Source organism: Pongo abelii, chromosome 4, assembly GCF_028885655.2.
Source record: "Pongo abelii isolate AG06213 chromosome 4, NHGRI_mPonAbe1-v2.0_pri, whole genome shotgun sequence".
Classification (NCBI taxonomy): Eukaryota; Metazoa; Chordata; class Mammalia; order Primates; family Hominidae; genus Pongo; species Pongo abelii.
In genome coordinates, this window is record NC_071989.2 from 127,892,905 (window position 1) to 127,906,649 (window position 13,745).

General features: G+C 38.7%; 1 long non-coding RNA gene and 1 pseudogene across 1 annotated transcript; one reads left to right on the forward strand and one right to left on the reverse strand.

The window, feature by feature from the left end:
• Positions 1-776: 776 nt before the first annotated feature.
• LOC134761420 (uncharacterized) lies at positions 777-9,134 on the reverse strand. The gene is made up of 3 exons (XR_010140015.1): positions 8,688-9,134; positions 8,488-8,576; positions 777-7,393 (listed from the first exon to the last, which is right to left on the reverse strand). It is a non-coding gene; the product is annotated as an uncharacterized LOC134761420 (long non-coding RNA).
• Positions 9,135-9,944: 810 nt separating this feature from the next.
• LOC100451441 (large ribosomal subunit protein uL10m-like) lies at positions 9,945-11,156 on the forward strand (annotated as a pseudogene).
• Positions 11,157-13,745: the final 2,589 nt, after the last annotated feature.

The window sequence follows — 13,745 nt, forward strand, 5'->3', positions numbered from 1 at the left end:
CACATGAGATGGGTTTCCTGAATACAGCACACTGATGGGTCTTGACTCTTTATCCAATTTGCTAGTCTGTGTCTTTTAATTGGAGCATTTAGTCCATTTACATTTAAAGTTAATATTGTTATGTGTGAATTTGATCCTGTCATTATGATGTTAGCTGGTTATTTTGCTCGTTAGTTGATGCAGTCTCTTCCTAGTCTCGATGGTCTTTACATTTTGGCATGATTTTGCAGTGGCTGGTACCGGTTGTGCCTTTCCATGTTTAGTGCTTCCTTCAGGAGCTCTTTTAGGGCAGGCCTGGTGGTGACAAAAATCTCTCAGCATTTGCTTGTCTGTAAGGTATTTTATTTCTCCATCACTTATGAAGCTTAGTTTGGCTGGATATGAAATTCTGGGTTGAAAATTCTTTTCTTTAAGAATGTTGAATATTGGCCCCTACTCTCTTCTGGCTTGTAGGGTTTGTGCCGAGAGATCCGCTGTTAGTCTGATGGGCTTCCCTTTGATGGTAACCCGACCTTTCTCTCTGGCTGCCCTTAACATTTTTTCCTTCATTTCAACTTTGGTGAATGTGACAATTATGTGTCTTGGAGTTGCTCTTCTCGAGGAGTATCTTTGTGGCGTTCTCTGTATTTCCTGAATCTTAATGTTGGCCTGCCTTGCTAGATTGGGGAAGTTCTCCTGGATAATATCCTGCAGAGTGTTTTGCAACTTGTTTCCATCCTCCCCGTCACTTTCAGGTACACCAATCAGACGTAGATTTGGTCTTTTCACATAGTCCCACATTTCTTGGAGGCTTTGCTCATTTCTTTTTATTCTTTTTTCTCTAAACTTCCCTTCTCGCTTCATTTCATTCGTTTCATCTTCCAGGGCTGATACCCTTTCTTCCATTTGATCGCATCGGCTCCTGAGGCTTCTGCATTCTTCACGTAGTTCTCGAGCCTTGGTTTTCAGCTCCATCAGCTCCTTTAAGCACTTCTCTGTATTGGTTATTCTAGTTATACATTCTTCTAAATTTTTTTCAAAGTTTTCAACTTCTTTGCCTTTGATTTGAATATCCTCCCGTAGCTCAGAGTAATTTGATCGTCTGAAGCCTTCTTCTCTCAGCTCGTCAAAGTCATTCTCCATCCAGCTTTGTTCCGTTGCTGGTGAGGAACTGCGTTCCTTTGGAGGAGGAGAGGTACTCTGCTTTTTAGAGTTTCCAGTTTTTCTGCTCTGTTTTTTCCCCATCTTTGTGGTTTTACCTACTTTCGGTCTTTGATGATGGTGATGTACAGATGGGTTTTTGGTGTGGATGTCCTTTCTGTTAATTTTCCTTCTAACAGACAGGACCCTCAGCTGCAGGTCTGTTGGAGTACCTGGCCAGCCGTGTGAGGTGTCAGTCTGCCCCTGCTGGGGGGTGCCTCCCAGTTAGGCTGCTCGGGGGTCAGGGGTCAGGGACCCACTTGAGGAGGCAGTCTGCCCATTCTCAGATCTCCAGCTGCGTGCTGGGAGAACCACTGCTCTCCTCAAAGCTGTCAGACAGGGACATTTAAGGCTGCAGAGGTTACTGCTGTCTTTTTGTTTGTCTGTGCCCTGCCCCCGGAGATGGAGCCTACAGAGGCAGGCAGGCCTCCTTGAGCTGTGGTGGGCTCCACCCAGTTCAAGCTTCCAGGCTGCTTTGTTTACCTAAGGGAGCCTGGGCAATGGCGGGCGCCCCTCCCCCAGCCTCGCTGCTGACTTGCTGTTTCATCTCAGACTGCTGTGCTAGCAATCAGCGAGACTCCGTGGGCATAGGACCCTCTGAGCCAGGTGCAGGCTATAATCTCCTGGGGCACCGTTTCCTAAGCCCATCGGAAAAGCACAGTATTCGGGTGGGAGTGGCCCGATTTTCCAGGTGCCGTCTGTCACCCCTGGAAAGGGAACTCCCTGACCCCTTGGGCTTCCCAAGTGAGGCAATGCCTCGGCCCTGCTTCGGCTGGCACAGGGTGCACTCATCCACTGACCTGCGCCCACTGTCTGGCCCTCCCTAGTGAGATGAACACGGTACCTCAGATGGAAATGCAGAAATCACCCGTCTTCTGCGTGGCTCATGCTGGGAGCTGTAGACCAGAGCTGTTCCTATTCGGCCATCTTGGCTCCTCTCCCAACAATTTTAATTTTATTTTAAATTGACATAAAATTGTATGCATTTATTATGTGTAACATGATGTTTTGAGATATATACATTGTGGAATTGCTAAATCTACCTAATTAACATATGAATTACCTCACAAAGTTACCACTTTTTGTGGTAACGGCACTTATAGTCTACTGTCAGCATTTTTCCAGAATACAATACATTGTTATTAACCAGTCACCATTGTTACAATAGATCTCTTAAAATTATTCATCATAGCTAACTGAAATTTTGTATCTTTTGACCAACACCTCCCATACACCTCCCCTCCAGCATTGCCACAGCATCTGGTAACCACCAATCTACTCTCTATTAGATCAACTCTTTTAGATTCCACATATAAGTAAGATCATGCAGTGTTTGTTTTCTGTGCCTGGCTTATTTCACTTAACATAATGTTCTCTAGGCTTATTCAAGTTGCTGGAAATGACAAGATTCCTTCTTTTTTTTATCACTGACTAGTATTTCCCTATGTATATATACTACATTTTCTTTATTCATTTATCTGTTGATGGACACTTAGATTGATTTCGTATCTTAACTATCAGGTTGGTGCAAAAATAATTGTGTGGTTTTTGCCACTGAAAGTAATATTTTGGATAATGCTGTAATAAACAAGAGAGTGCAGCTATCCCTTTGACATACTGACTTCCTCTTTTTGGATATATATCCAGTAGTCGAATTGCTTGATCATATGGTGATTGTATTTTTATTTTTTTAAGGAACCTCCATACTGTTTTCTGTAATGGCTATACTAATTTACATTCCTAGAAATAGTGTGCAAGGGTTCCCTTTATCCACATTTTCATCAACACTTCTTATCTTTTTTCTGTTTGATAATAGCCATTCTAACAGGTGTGAGGTGATATCTCATTGTAGTTTTCACTTGCATTTTCCTGATGATAAGTGTTGAGGATTTCTAAATATACCTGTCAACCATTTGTATATCTTCTTTTGATAATTGTCTATTCTGTTTCTTTGCCCATTTTGTATTTTTGAGACAGGGTTTCAGGTTCCTTTTTGCTGTGGCTGAGGTGCAGTGGTGCAATCATGACTCACTGCTGCCTCATCCTGGGCTAAAGTGATCTCCCACCTCAGCCTCCTGAGTAGCTGGGACTGCAGGCACACACCACCACACCTGGCTGACTTTTTAATTTTGTGGAGATGAGATCTCACTGTTTTGCCCAGAGTGGTCTTGAAAACCTAGACTCAAGTGATCCTCTCTCCTTGGCTGCCCAAAAAGCTGGAATTATAGGCTTGAATCACTGTACCCAGAGTCTTCCTCCATTTTTAATTCAGATTATTTGTTTCCTTGCTATTAAGTTTTCACGTTTCTTATACATTTTTAATATCCTTTATTAGATGTGTAATTTGTGAATATTTTTTCCCTATTCATAGGTTGTTTCTATATTTTGTTGATTGTTTCCTTTGCTGAGTAAAAGTCTTTTAGGTTAATATAGTCTCATTTGTCTATTGTTGTTTTTGTTCGCTTTGCTTTCGAGGTCTTAGCAAAAAGATCTTTGCCTAGATCAATGTCCTGGAGGGTTTCTCATATGTTTTCTTCTAGAATTTTTATAGTTTTAGGTCTTATGTTTAAGTCTTTAATCCATTTTGAGTTGAATTTTGTATCTGCTGAGAGATAGGGATCTAGTTTCATTCTTCTGCATAGGGATCTCTATTTTTCCAGCACCATCTATTAAAGAGGGTATTCTTTCCACAGTGTATGTTCTCAGAGTCTTTGATGAAAATCAGTTGGCTGTAAATGTGTATTTATTTTTTGGTTCTCTATTCTCTCCCATTGGTGTATGTGGTTGTTTTCATACCAGTACTGTGCTGTTTTGGTTAGTATAGCCTTGTAATTCAGGTAGTGTGATACTTCCAACTTTGTTCTTTTCGCTCACAGTAACTCTGACTATTCAGATTCTTTTTTGGTTCCATAAAAATTTTAGAATTGTTTTTTCAATTACTGTGAAAAATGTCATTGGTGAGCCAGGCACAGTGGCTCACACCTGTAATCCCAGCACTTTGGGTGGCTGAGGTGGGCGGATCACCTGAGATCAGGAGTTCAAAACCAGCCTGACCAATATGGTGAAACCCCATATCTACTAAAAATACAAAAATTAGCCAGATGTGGAAGCATGTGCCTATAATCCCAGCTACTTGGGAGGCTGAGACAGGAGAATCACCGCAGCCTGGGCGACAGAGTGAGATTCTGTCTCAGAAAAAAAAAAAAAGTCATTGATATTTTTGATAGGAATTGCATTGAATCAGTAAATTGCTTTAGTTAGTGTGGCTATTTTAACAGTATTATTTCTGTCAGTGTATTAGCATGTGATATCTTTTAATTTGTTAGCCTCGCCTTGAATACCTCTCATCAACATTTGTAGTTTTCCTTGTAGAGACCTTTAATCTCCTTTGTTAAATCTATTCTTAGGTGTTTTATTTTGTTCATAGATGTTATAAATGTAATGTCTTCTTTTTTTTCCAGATAGCTTGCTGTTACTGTATTAAAATGCTGCTGATTTTTGTATGTTGCTTTTGTATCCTGCAAGTTGTTTATTAGTTCTCACAGTTTTTGGTGGCATCTCTGGGGTTTTCTACATATTAGATCATATCATCTGCCCATAGGGACAATTTAACCACTTTTTTCCAAATTGTATGCCTTTTCTTAATTTTTCTTACCTAATACTTCCAGTCAAGACTTCTAGTATGTTGAATAGAAGTGGCAAGACTTAGCATCCTTCTCTTTTCTAGGTACTAGAAAAATCTTCAACTTTTCCTCATGGAGTGCTATATAAATTGTGCATTTCTCATGTATAGTGTGTATTTGGTTGAGGTACACTCCTTCTATACCTATTTTTTTTTAGAATTCTCATTATAAAAATGTTGAATTATGTCAAATCCTTTTTTGCATCTATTGAAATAATCATATGGCTTTTGTCCTTTATTGTGTTAATGGTGTATCATATTTATAGATTTGTTTATAGATTTGTTTATGATGAACTATACTTGAAACCCTGGGATGAATCACATTTTATCATGGTAAATGTTTTTTTCATTGTACTAATTTTTTCACAAAGATAAAAGGGAGAGGTATTGTGGGTAAGCTGTAGAGTGCTTCAAGACTTATCCAGTACAGATTTATATGGAAGCTAGCCAGATATCTTTAGCACTTTGAATTTGGTTTGATAGTATTTTTTTGAGGATTTTTGCCTCTATGTTCATCAAAGATAGAGTCCTGTAATTTTGTTTCCTTGAAGTTCCTTGTCTGGCCTTGGTATCAGGGTAAAACTGACATTTTAAAATGAGTTTGAAAGAATTCTCTTCCTTCCAATTTTTTGGAATTGTTTGAGAATTAGCATTAGTTCTTTAAAAAATATTTGCTACAATTCAGCAGCAGAGAAACCATCCAGTCGTGGTCTTTCTTTGTTGGAAGACTTTTTATTACTGCTTTAATCTCATTACTTGTTATTGATCTGTTCAGAAATCTCTTTCTTTCTGATTTAATTTTGATGTATTGCATGTATCCAGGAATTTATCCATTTTCTCTAGATTTTCCAATTTTTTGGCATATAGTTGTTCATAATAGTTTCTAACAATCCTTTGTATTATTGTGTTATCAGTTGTAATGTCTTTTTTGTTTCTAATTTATTTTGTTCTTCTCTTGTTTTTTAGTCTAGATAATGGTTTGTCAATATTGCTTAATTTTTCAAAAAATTAACTTTACTCTGGTAAAAATCAGTTTTGAAATGTCCATGTAATGTAGTACCATGTAGGTATTCAAGATAATTGGGTATATATTTTTGTGATGCTATGTTGCAACATTCATGATATATCATTGAGTGAAGAAAGGAAGTTATAGAATAACATATTCAGTATAATATCGTTTGTTTACAAAAAAATGAAGACAAGAAAGGAAATATTGCTTACGTATGCTTGTATATGCATACTTTATGGAGGGATACACAATAAATTGTAAATAATGATTTTAAAAACAAAACTAACTTTACATTTCTTATTTAGTATTTTTTAGTCTCTATTTTAATTTTGTTTGTCTTTTCAAAACACTATTTTTAATTTTGTTGATCTTTTGTATTATATATTTAATTTCAATTTCATTTATTTCTCCTCTTATTTTTATTATTTGTATCCTTCTAGTAGTTTTGCGTTTGTTTTGTTCTTGCTTTTCTAATTCCTTGAGATACATTATTAAGGTGTTTATTTAAAAGTTTTCTACTTTTTTGATGCAGGAATTAAGTGTTATAGAGTTTCCTCTTATCTGGTTTTCCTATACCCCATATGTTTTACTATGTTGTATTTATGTTTTTATTTGTTTCAAAAAGTTTAAATGGCACAATGGCTGTTCAGGAGCATGTTGTTTAATTTCCATGTATTTGTAGTTTCTGAAGGTCTTCTTGTTATTGATTTTTAGTTTTATTCCATTGAGGCCAGAAAAAATACTTAACATGATTTATATTTTTGTAAACTTGTTGAGACTTTTGGCCTAACACATAGTCTATCCTGGAGAATGTTTTATGCTGATGAGAAGAGTGTGTATTCTGCCCAAAGTGAATGAAATATTCTATAAATGTCTATTAGGTCCATTTGTTTTATAGAGGAGTTCAAATCTAGGGTTTCTTTGTTGATTTTCTGTCCAGATGGTCTTCCTAATACTGAAAGTGCAATTTTGAAGTCCCTTACTATTATTATATTAGGGCCTATCTCCCCGTTTAGATCTATCAATATTTGCTTCATGTGTCTGGGTGCTTCATTGTTGGGGGCATATATATTTATAATTATTATAGTGTCTTGATGAATTCATCCTTTTATCATTATATAATGATCTTTGTCTCTTTTTTATAGTTTCTGACTTAAACTCTATTTTATCTCATATAAATATAGCTACTTCTCTTTGGTTTTGGTATACATTTGCATAGAATATCTTTTCCCATCCCTTTAAGTCTATGTGTGACATTCCAGGTGTATGTTTTTGCAGGCAGTATTTCTTTAGTTTTTTTTTTTCTGGTTGTTTTGAATATTCTTTGTTCCTTTATTCCTTTTTTATTGTTTATTTTTGTGGTTTTGTGTGTTTCTGTATTGATAAAGTTTGGTTCTTTTCTTTTTCTCATTTGTGTATCTGCTATAGCAGTGAGTTTTATACCTTCACTTGTTTTCCTTATGGTAATTATCATCCTTTTTTTCCCCAGATGCAGGATTTCTTCTAGCTAGCTCAAAGGCCTTCTGAAACAAAAGACCAGAGATTCTCTTATACAAGTGTAAGAAAGTGGAGTTTATTTTAAGACTATGTATTATAAGAACTAGAAATATATTTGAGTTCTAATGCATCTTTAAAGTCCAGTTAGTCTTTTACAGCCAAGTTGGAAGGGCTAATTTTTTCACAAAGATAAAAGGGAGAGGTAGTGTGGATAAGCTGTAGAATGCTTCAAGACTTATCCAGTAGAGATTTATGTGGAAGCTAGCCAGGTATCTTTAGCACTTTTACAAAACTGTGTCAAACAGTTTCTTCTTTATTTTAGTGTTGTTTAAAACTTGTTTCAGCCTCTATTTTTTGCATTATTGAAACATTCTATAATCATAGTACTTCACAACAGACTGTCTTTTAAAGTCCTTTAATATGTTTTGTAACTAAATGAAATATAGAATTAACTGGAAATGAGGGAGATAGTTTAGGATTAAGAAGAAGTGCCATTACTAAAATTTGTAATTTTATTTAGTGTAGTTATTTACAGAAAATAGACTACTATCTTGGGATTTGGTGTTAACTGTTCAAATTATGACATGCACAGAGACTTAAAATTATTGCAAATTAAGCAAGTTATCTAATTTAGTAGAGTTAATCAGCTATTGCACAAATTCCTGTCATTTTTGTAAAAATCATAGCTGGGTATAATAATTGAAGATAGAAATTATTTTCATGGTATCCATCCACATTCATCCTGTAACGATGCTGTGGGTTGTAAAAATCCTGACAAAAGGGCTGTATTTTGTGTACTTTCAAGTGACTTTTTGTGGCAAAGTGTTTACTTGTATAATTTAAAAGCAAGTTCAGGTTTAAAAACAAGTACATTTAGATATGTATATGTGAAAATCAGTTTTTCACTTTAGGATTTTATAACTAGGTTCAATGACTGTATATTCTTTCAATGCTCAATGGCTTCTATTTTGTATATATATTTACCTTTACATACCTAACAAATCTTACATACCTAACAAATCTTAAAAATCAAGGCTTTTACAGTGTGTCAGATTTTAATATTCTGTAGAGTCATATGAATTGCTTTCAAGTAGTTTTAGCAACAAAAAGAGTACTTTACCTTTTCATTCGGTGCCTTCACATCTTCCCAATAATACACTTTTTTTTTTTCTTCTCTACGTCTTCTGAAACGGGTCTACTTTTTGCCTACTAAAAAATAAAGAACATGTTTTAAGTGTTTTCCTTTACCTCAGCTTTGGCCCAGACTGTTTTCTCAACTCTGATTATTATTCATGAATTTGTTCATGGGTTTGTCCTTACTTTTGAATTTTCCTCAGCTTTCTTTTACTATTCTCTTTAATATGTGCCATTAACACATACATGTAAATACTTAAATTCTTCAGAAACAATAAAATTGTGTTTTCTGCCTACTTTGTTAATAGTCTCTGAATATTCACTGCCAGACACTGTGGCCATGGTAGGTCTTTAAGAACCTGTGGGAATGAATCACACCTGGCAAGCAGGTGTTCTCTGAGCTGATTTTCCACTGTGCCCATTGTTTATACCCTTGCTTTATGACCTGGTTTCTGACCTCAGATATTGGCTACTTTCTAAGACTCTGCTTAACTTTGGTGCCAGTGTGTCCCTTGATCTGACTTTCCTCTTAAATTGTTGCTATCTTGAATGGGGTTTTGCGGATAATCCCTTTCTTGCTTTGAACTCTAGTAAATTAAACTCCCCATGGCTAAATGATGACATATCCCTAACCTGGAGCTTTTACCAAGCAGCAGTTCTTTTTGGATCTCTCCTATTGAGGACTCTCTTTTTCCCCAGGGCAATCATTATGATGAATTCACAGGATCACAGGAGAGGTCCTTTTAAGTCCATTTAGGTACATTCTGGAATGTAAGACTATCCTGTGAAACAGTGGGATAAAACGTGTAAAATGCCCTCACAGGCATGCTTTGTCTGTGAGAACCTGAGAGCAGAAAAGCTTTGGTAATTAATTTGATAGGTTCTGGGACGGGTATTGGACTTTGGTGGTGATGAGTGAAGAGACTGTTATTTGAATGTGAAGAGAGCTGTATGTGCTTTTCCATCTCTGAGCAGGGAGTGTAAAATCTATTTAGAGATGTAGCCATCAGCCAAAAGTGAGAAGTCTCTTAAAACAAGCAAAAAAGGCACTGCTAATAATTTTGATTCCTGCACCAAGTGCTCTATAAACATGGTGCTAAAAATGCCACTCTTAAAAAATTGTATTTCACTATATTTTTAAGCATGGTACAACTTCTTCAAGTGATAAAGCTAGAGAACATAGTGTTTGAGAATATTTAATATGGGGATTTACATTTGAGTTAATTAAGCTAAAAAAATCCCCACAGAATTGAAATTATTGATAACTTATGTGATTACCATGAAGGCTTATTGGGATTCAGCATGAGAATACTACTTCCTAAGATGCAAAGAAATGTACATTATTGACATTAGATAAATCCATATAGAAGATATGTGGATTCTACCGGCCCTTAAATATTTGCTTTTTAAAAAGTTACTGTTTTGTCCATTCTTGAGGTGGAGATGGCTGCGGCTGTGGCAGGGCTGCTGCGAGGGGGTCTCCTGCCCCAGGCGGGCCGGCTGCCTGCCCTCCAGACTGTCTGCTATGGCTCCAAGGCTTTTACCCACCACCGTCGTGTGATGCACTTTCAGTGGCAGAAGCTGATGGCTGTGACTGAATATAGCCCCCCTGACACCAGCTGTCAACCCAACATGTCTGCCATCTCCTCCTGGCCCCCCACAGGAGGCATCACTGGAAGCCCTAGAACTTACCCACAGGGAGCAAGGTTGCCAGGAGAAGTGACAGCTGATGTACCCTTGGTTATTGCTTTCCAATTTCAGGAGACAGGCCTCATCAGCCTTCTCCGCTGGGAGATAGCAGCAGTTTTCCAGGACAACCGAATGATAGCTGTCTGCCAGAACGTGGCTCTGAGCACAGAAGACAAGCTTCTTATGCGACACCAGCTGCGGAGACACAAGATCCTGATGAAGGTCTTCCACAACCAGGTCCTGAAGCTCTTCCTGGAGGATTCCAAGTACCAAAATCTGCTGCCCCTTTTTGTGGGGTACAACATGCTGCTGGTCAGTGAAGAGCCCAAGGTCAAGGAGATGGTAAGGATCTTAAGGACTGTGCCATTCCTGCTGCTGCTAGGTGGCTACATCAATGACACAGATGCCATCCTCAGCAGGCAGGGCTTTATCAACTACTCCAGCCTTCCCAGCCTGCCCCTGGCACAGGGGGAGCTTGTGGGAGGCCTCACTCCACTCATGGCCCAGACCCACTCCCTGCTCCAGCACCAGCCCCTGCAGTTGACCACCCTATTGGACCAGTACATCAGACAGCAAGGCGAGAAGGATTCTGTCGTGTCAGCCAGTGGGAAGCCAGATCCTCCTGACCCTGTTCCGGACTCGTACCCAGCCTGTTTAGCCAGCCCTGCCCATAAATGTACTCTGTCCTATTGGCTGTGCTGTCCTCCATGGAAGATGTGGAAGAACTTGGGGTGGGGGAGTGCGTTTGTCACTGGGCTTTCACTAACAATGATATTGTCAGGTATAGGGCCACTCGGAGATGCAGACGATTCCATTTCAAATGGAAGCTGTCAGTCACTGGCTTGGTCCTTAGGTTTCCTAACTTGGGACCCAATAGGAGCAAAGGTCCAAGGCAGAGAGGCTGAAAAGATAAGGCTGCTACTCCCTGCCTCCTTGGTCACTTCCCCTTGCTGCACGGGCTCCTGAGCCCACCCCCTTGGGGCACAACCTGCCACTGCCACAGTAGCTCAACCAAGCAGTCGTGCTGAGGATAGTACCTGGTGAGAGCCTGCTGTGTGTCAGGCTTTGTGCTGAGCGCTGCATATGCATGAGTTCTTTTATTCCTGACCACATTGTACCCACGTCACAGAGAAGGAGCCGAGAAATTAAGTAGCTTGCACAAGGTCATGCAGTTAGTAAGTGGCAGAACAGGGACTTGAACCAGGCCCACTCTGCTCTGAAGACTGCATCCTGAATTTCTACACTATAGTTTCCTCATCAGGTTACCCAGAAGTGGGTCCCATCCACCATCCAGGTGTGCTTGGATGTTAGTTCTCCGCCCTTGGGGTGTGCCATGCTATGGAAAGTTTGGGAGCACTGCTTTATGATGAAAGGAAATGCATTCTACTTCCTCTGTTTTGTGGTTTACATGGTTGTCCTTCCTGTAGACTTATTCTCAGGGGCTTCTCTGTCCTCTGACTTTCCTCACTCTCACTTCCCTTCCTAGGAAAATCCTCTTCCCCTGTACCTGTTCCCACAAATGGCATCCCACACATGCTTGCCTTGTTAAAGGCAGCTGGCGGCTGTGCCCACTAGCTAACATTTCTCTGGTGGTTCTGAACAAAAGGGCTGGGGGGAAACTAGGATTCTCTGTTAATGGGGGATTCTGAGGGCTCTAGAGTAGGAGGCCTCAAGCAAGTCTTCATGAACCAGAAATTCCTAATAAAGGAGATAGGGTGCTTAACTTGGAAAACAAAGACAAACAAACAAACAAACAGCAACAACAACAGAAAAGTTACTTATTTGAAATTTGAAACAAGTTATATCTGAAAGAGCAAATAAGGTATAAACTCTTAATCTGGGTTATATTTCAGTGTAAGATGTGTACATTAAAGTCTCTTGATGTGTACATTAAATTCTCTTGATGTGTAGATTAATTTTTTATTAATTAACCACTGTCCACAAATCATAGCAAACAGCTGCTTGCCACAGAAATAGAACTACTGCAAATTCTGGAAATGTGGCCACCTTGAGAAGATTGTTCAATGGAAGATATTAAATTGCAGGTTTACTTATGACACCTGGGAATGTTTCTTCATTGGAAAATACCTAACTTAAAGTAAATTAAATTAATTCATACTCTGTTTAGTTCCAAAAAGTGTAAAGTCAGCATTGATGTAACTTTTCTGTAACTTAGGATAATTCAAGGTTGCCTAAGGAGACAAAGTGCCTCCATTGTGGAACCATCTCTATGCCATCTACTGATGTTTACCAGTAATCACCAGAATCATTCACATTTGTATAAGCAATATTCTTCTACACTGGGAAAGAATTTCAGTCTGCAGTTAGACATTTCTTGGCAGTTGTGAAAAACGTAGTAATCAGAGTAGTTGTCAGGCACCTTAATTGTAGGTCTCCTTGTGACTACTTTGCATATGCAAATTATGATCAGTGGTTATCATTTGGGAGGAAAGGTTAAGGCGAATGAGTTAGCATTTAGACTACTGATTAAAAAGAAAGAGAAGATCTTGCCAATGAATCAAAGAAAAGGTTTATCTAATTAACTTGCTGTTTTTGCCCTGTACGTCAGACTGTAGTCAGCACACACACTGCCACAAAGACACAGAACAGCACAGAGGAGGTCTTTTTTGTTGGTCCCTTTTGATCACTGAAGAGCCTCCATTTACATATTGAGAGATCTGACAAACTCTGATTGTGTGTGTGCAGGTAGGTTGGGGTGCTTTGTCATAAATACCACAAAAACATTTTTTCTAGTGAGATTCTGAAGGGAATGTCATGAAAATAAACTATCTCTGATGTTTCTCATGCTGATCTGTCAATGGTTGTGAAATTGAGAAAAATGAGATTTGAAAGGAAGCAATGGGAGAAGTTGGAGAAGGCAACTGGGGATGAGGGACAAGGAAAAGATAATATATCAACAAGTCAGAGTGATGGAAGGGCCCTAACAAACATTTTAATGGAAGAGAGTCCAAGAAAAGAAGAAATCAGAGAAACAAAGATAAATGGACAGAAAAGAAATATTTGGTACCATTAAAAAAATCAGGTTTCAAACTTTGTTTTTTCTTTTGTTGATTATTGTGAGAACTTTCTGTGTGCCAGGCACTGTACTAAATGCTTTGTCTTTTAAGTTATTGTTATATTTTCTTGTTACAACCATATAAGGAAGCAGTGAAGCTAATAGTGTTTGTTTATGTGTTTATTTGTTTAGAGACAGAGTCTTGCTTTGTTGCTCAAGCTGGAGTGCAGTGGTGTGCTTATAGCTCTTTGCAGCCTCCACCTCCTGGGCTCAAGTGATCCTCCCACCTAAGCCTCCTGAGTAGTTGGACCTGCTGGTGTGTGCTACCATGCCTGGCAAATTTTTAAACCTATTTATCTTTGTATGTTGCCTAGGCTGGTTTGGAACTCCTGACTTCAAGCAATCCTCTCACCTCGGCCTCCCAAAGTGCTGAGATTACAGACATGAGTCACTATGTCTGATGGCTAGTAGTGTTAAATGTGTGAACCCTAGAGCTTGAATATCTGGGTTGGAATCCCTGAGGTGCCACTTACTGGCTT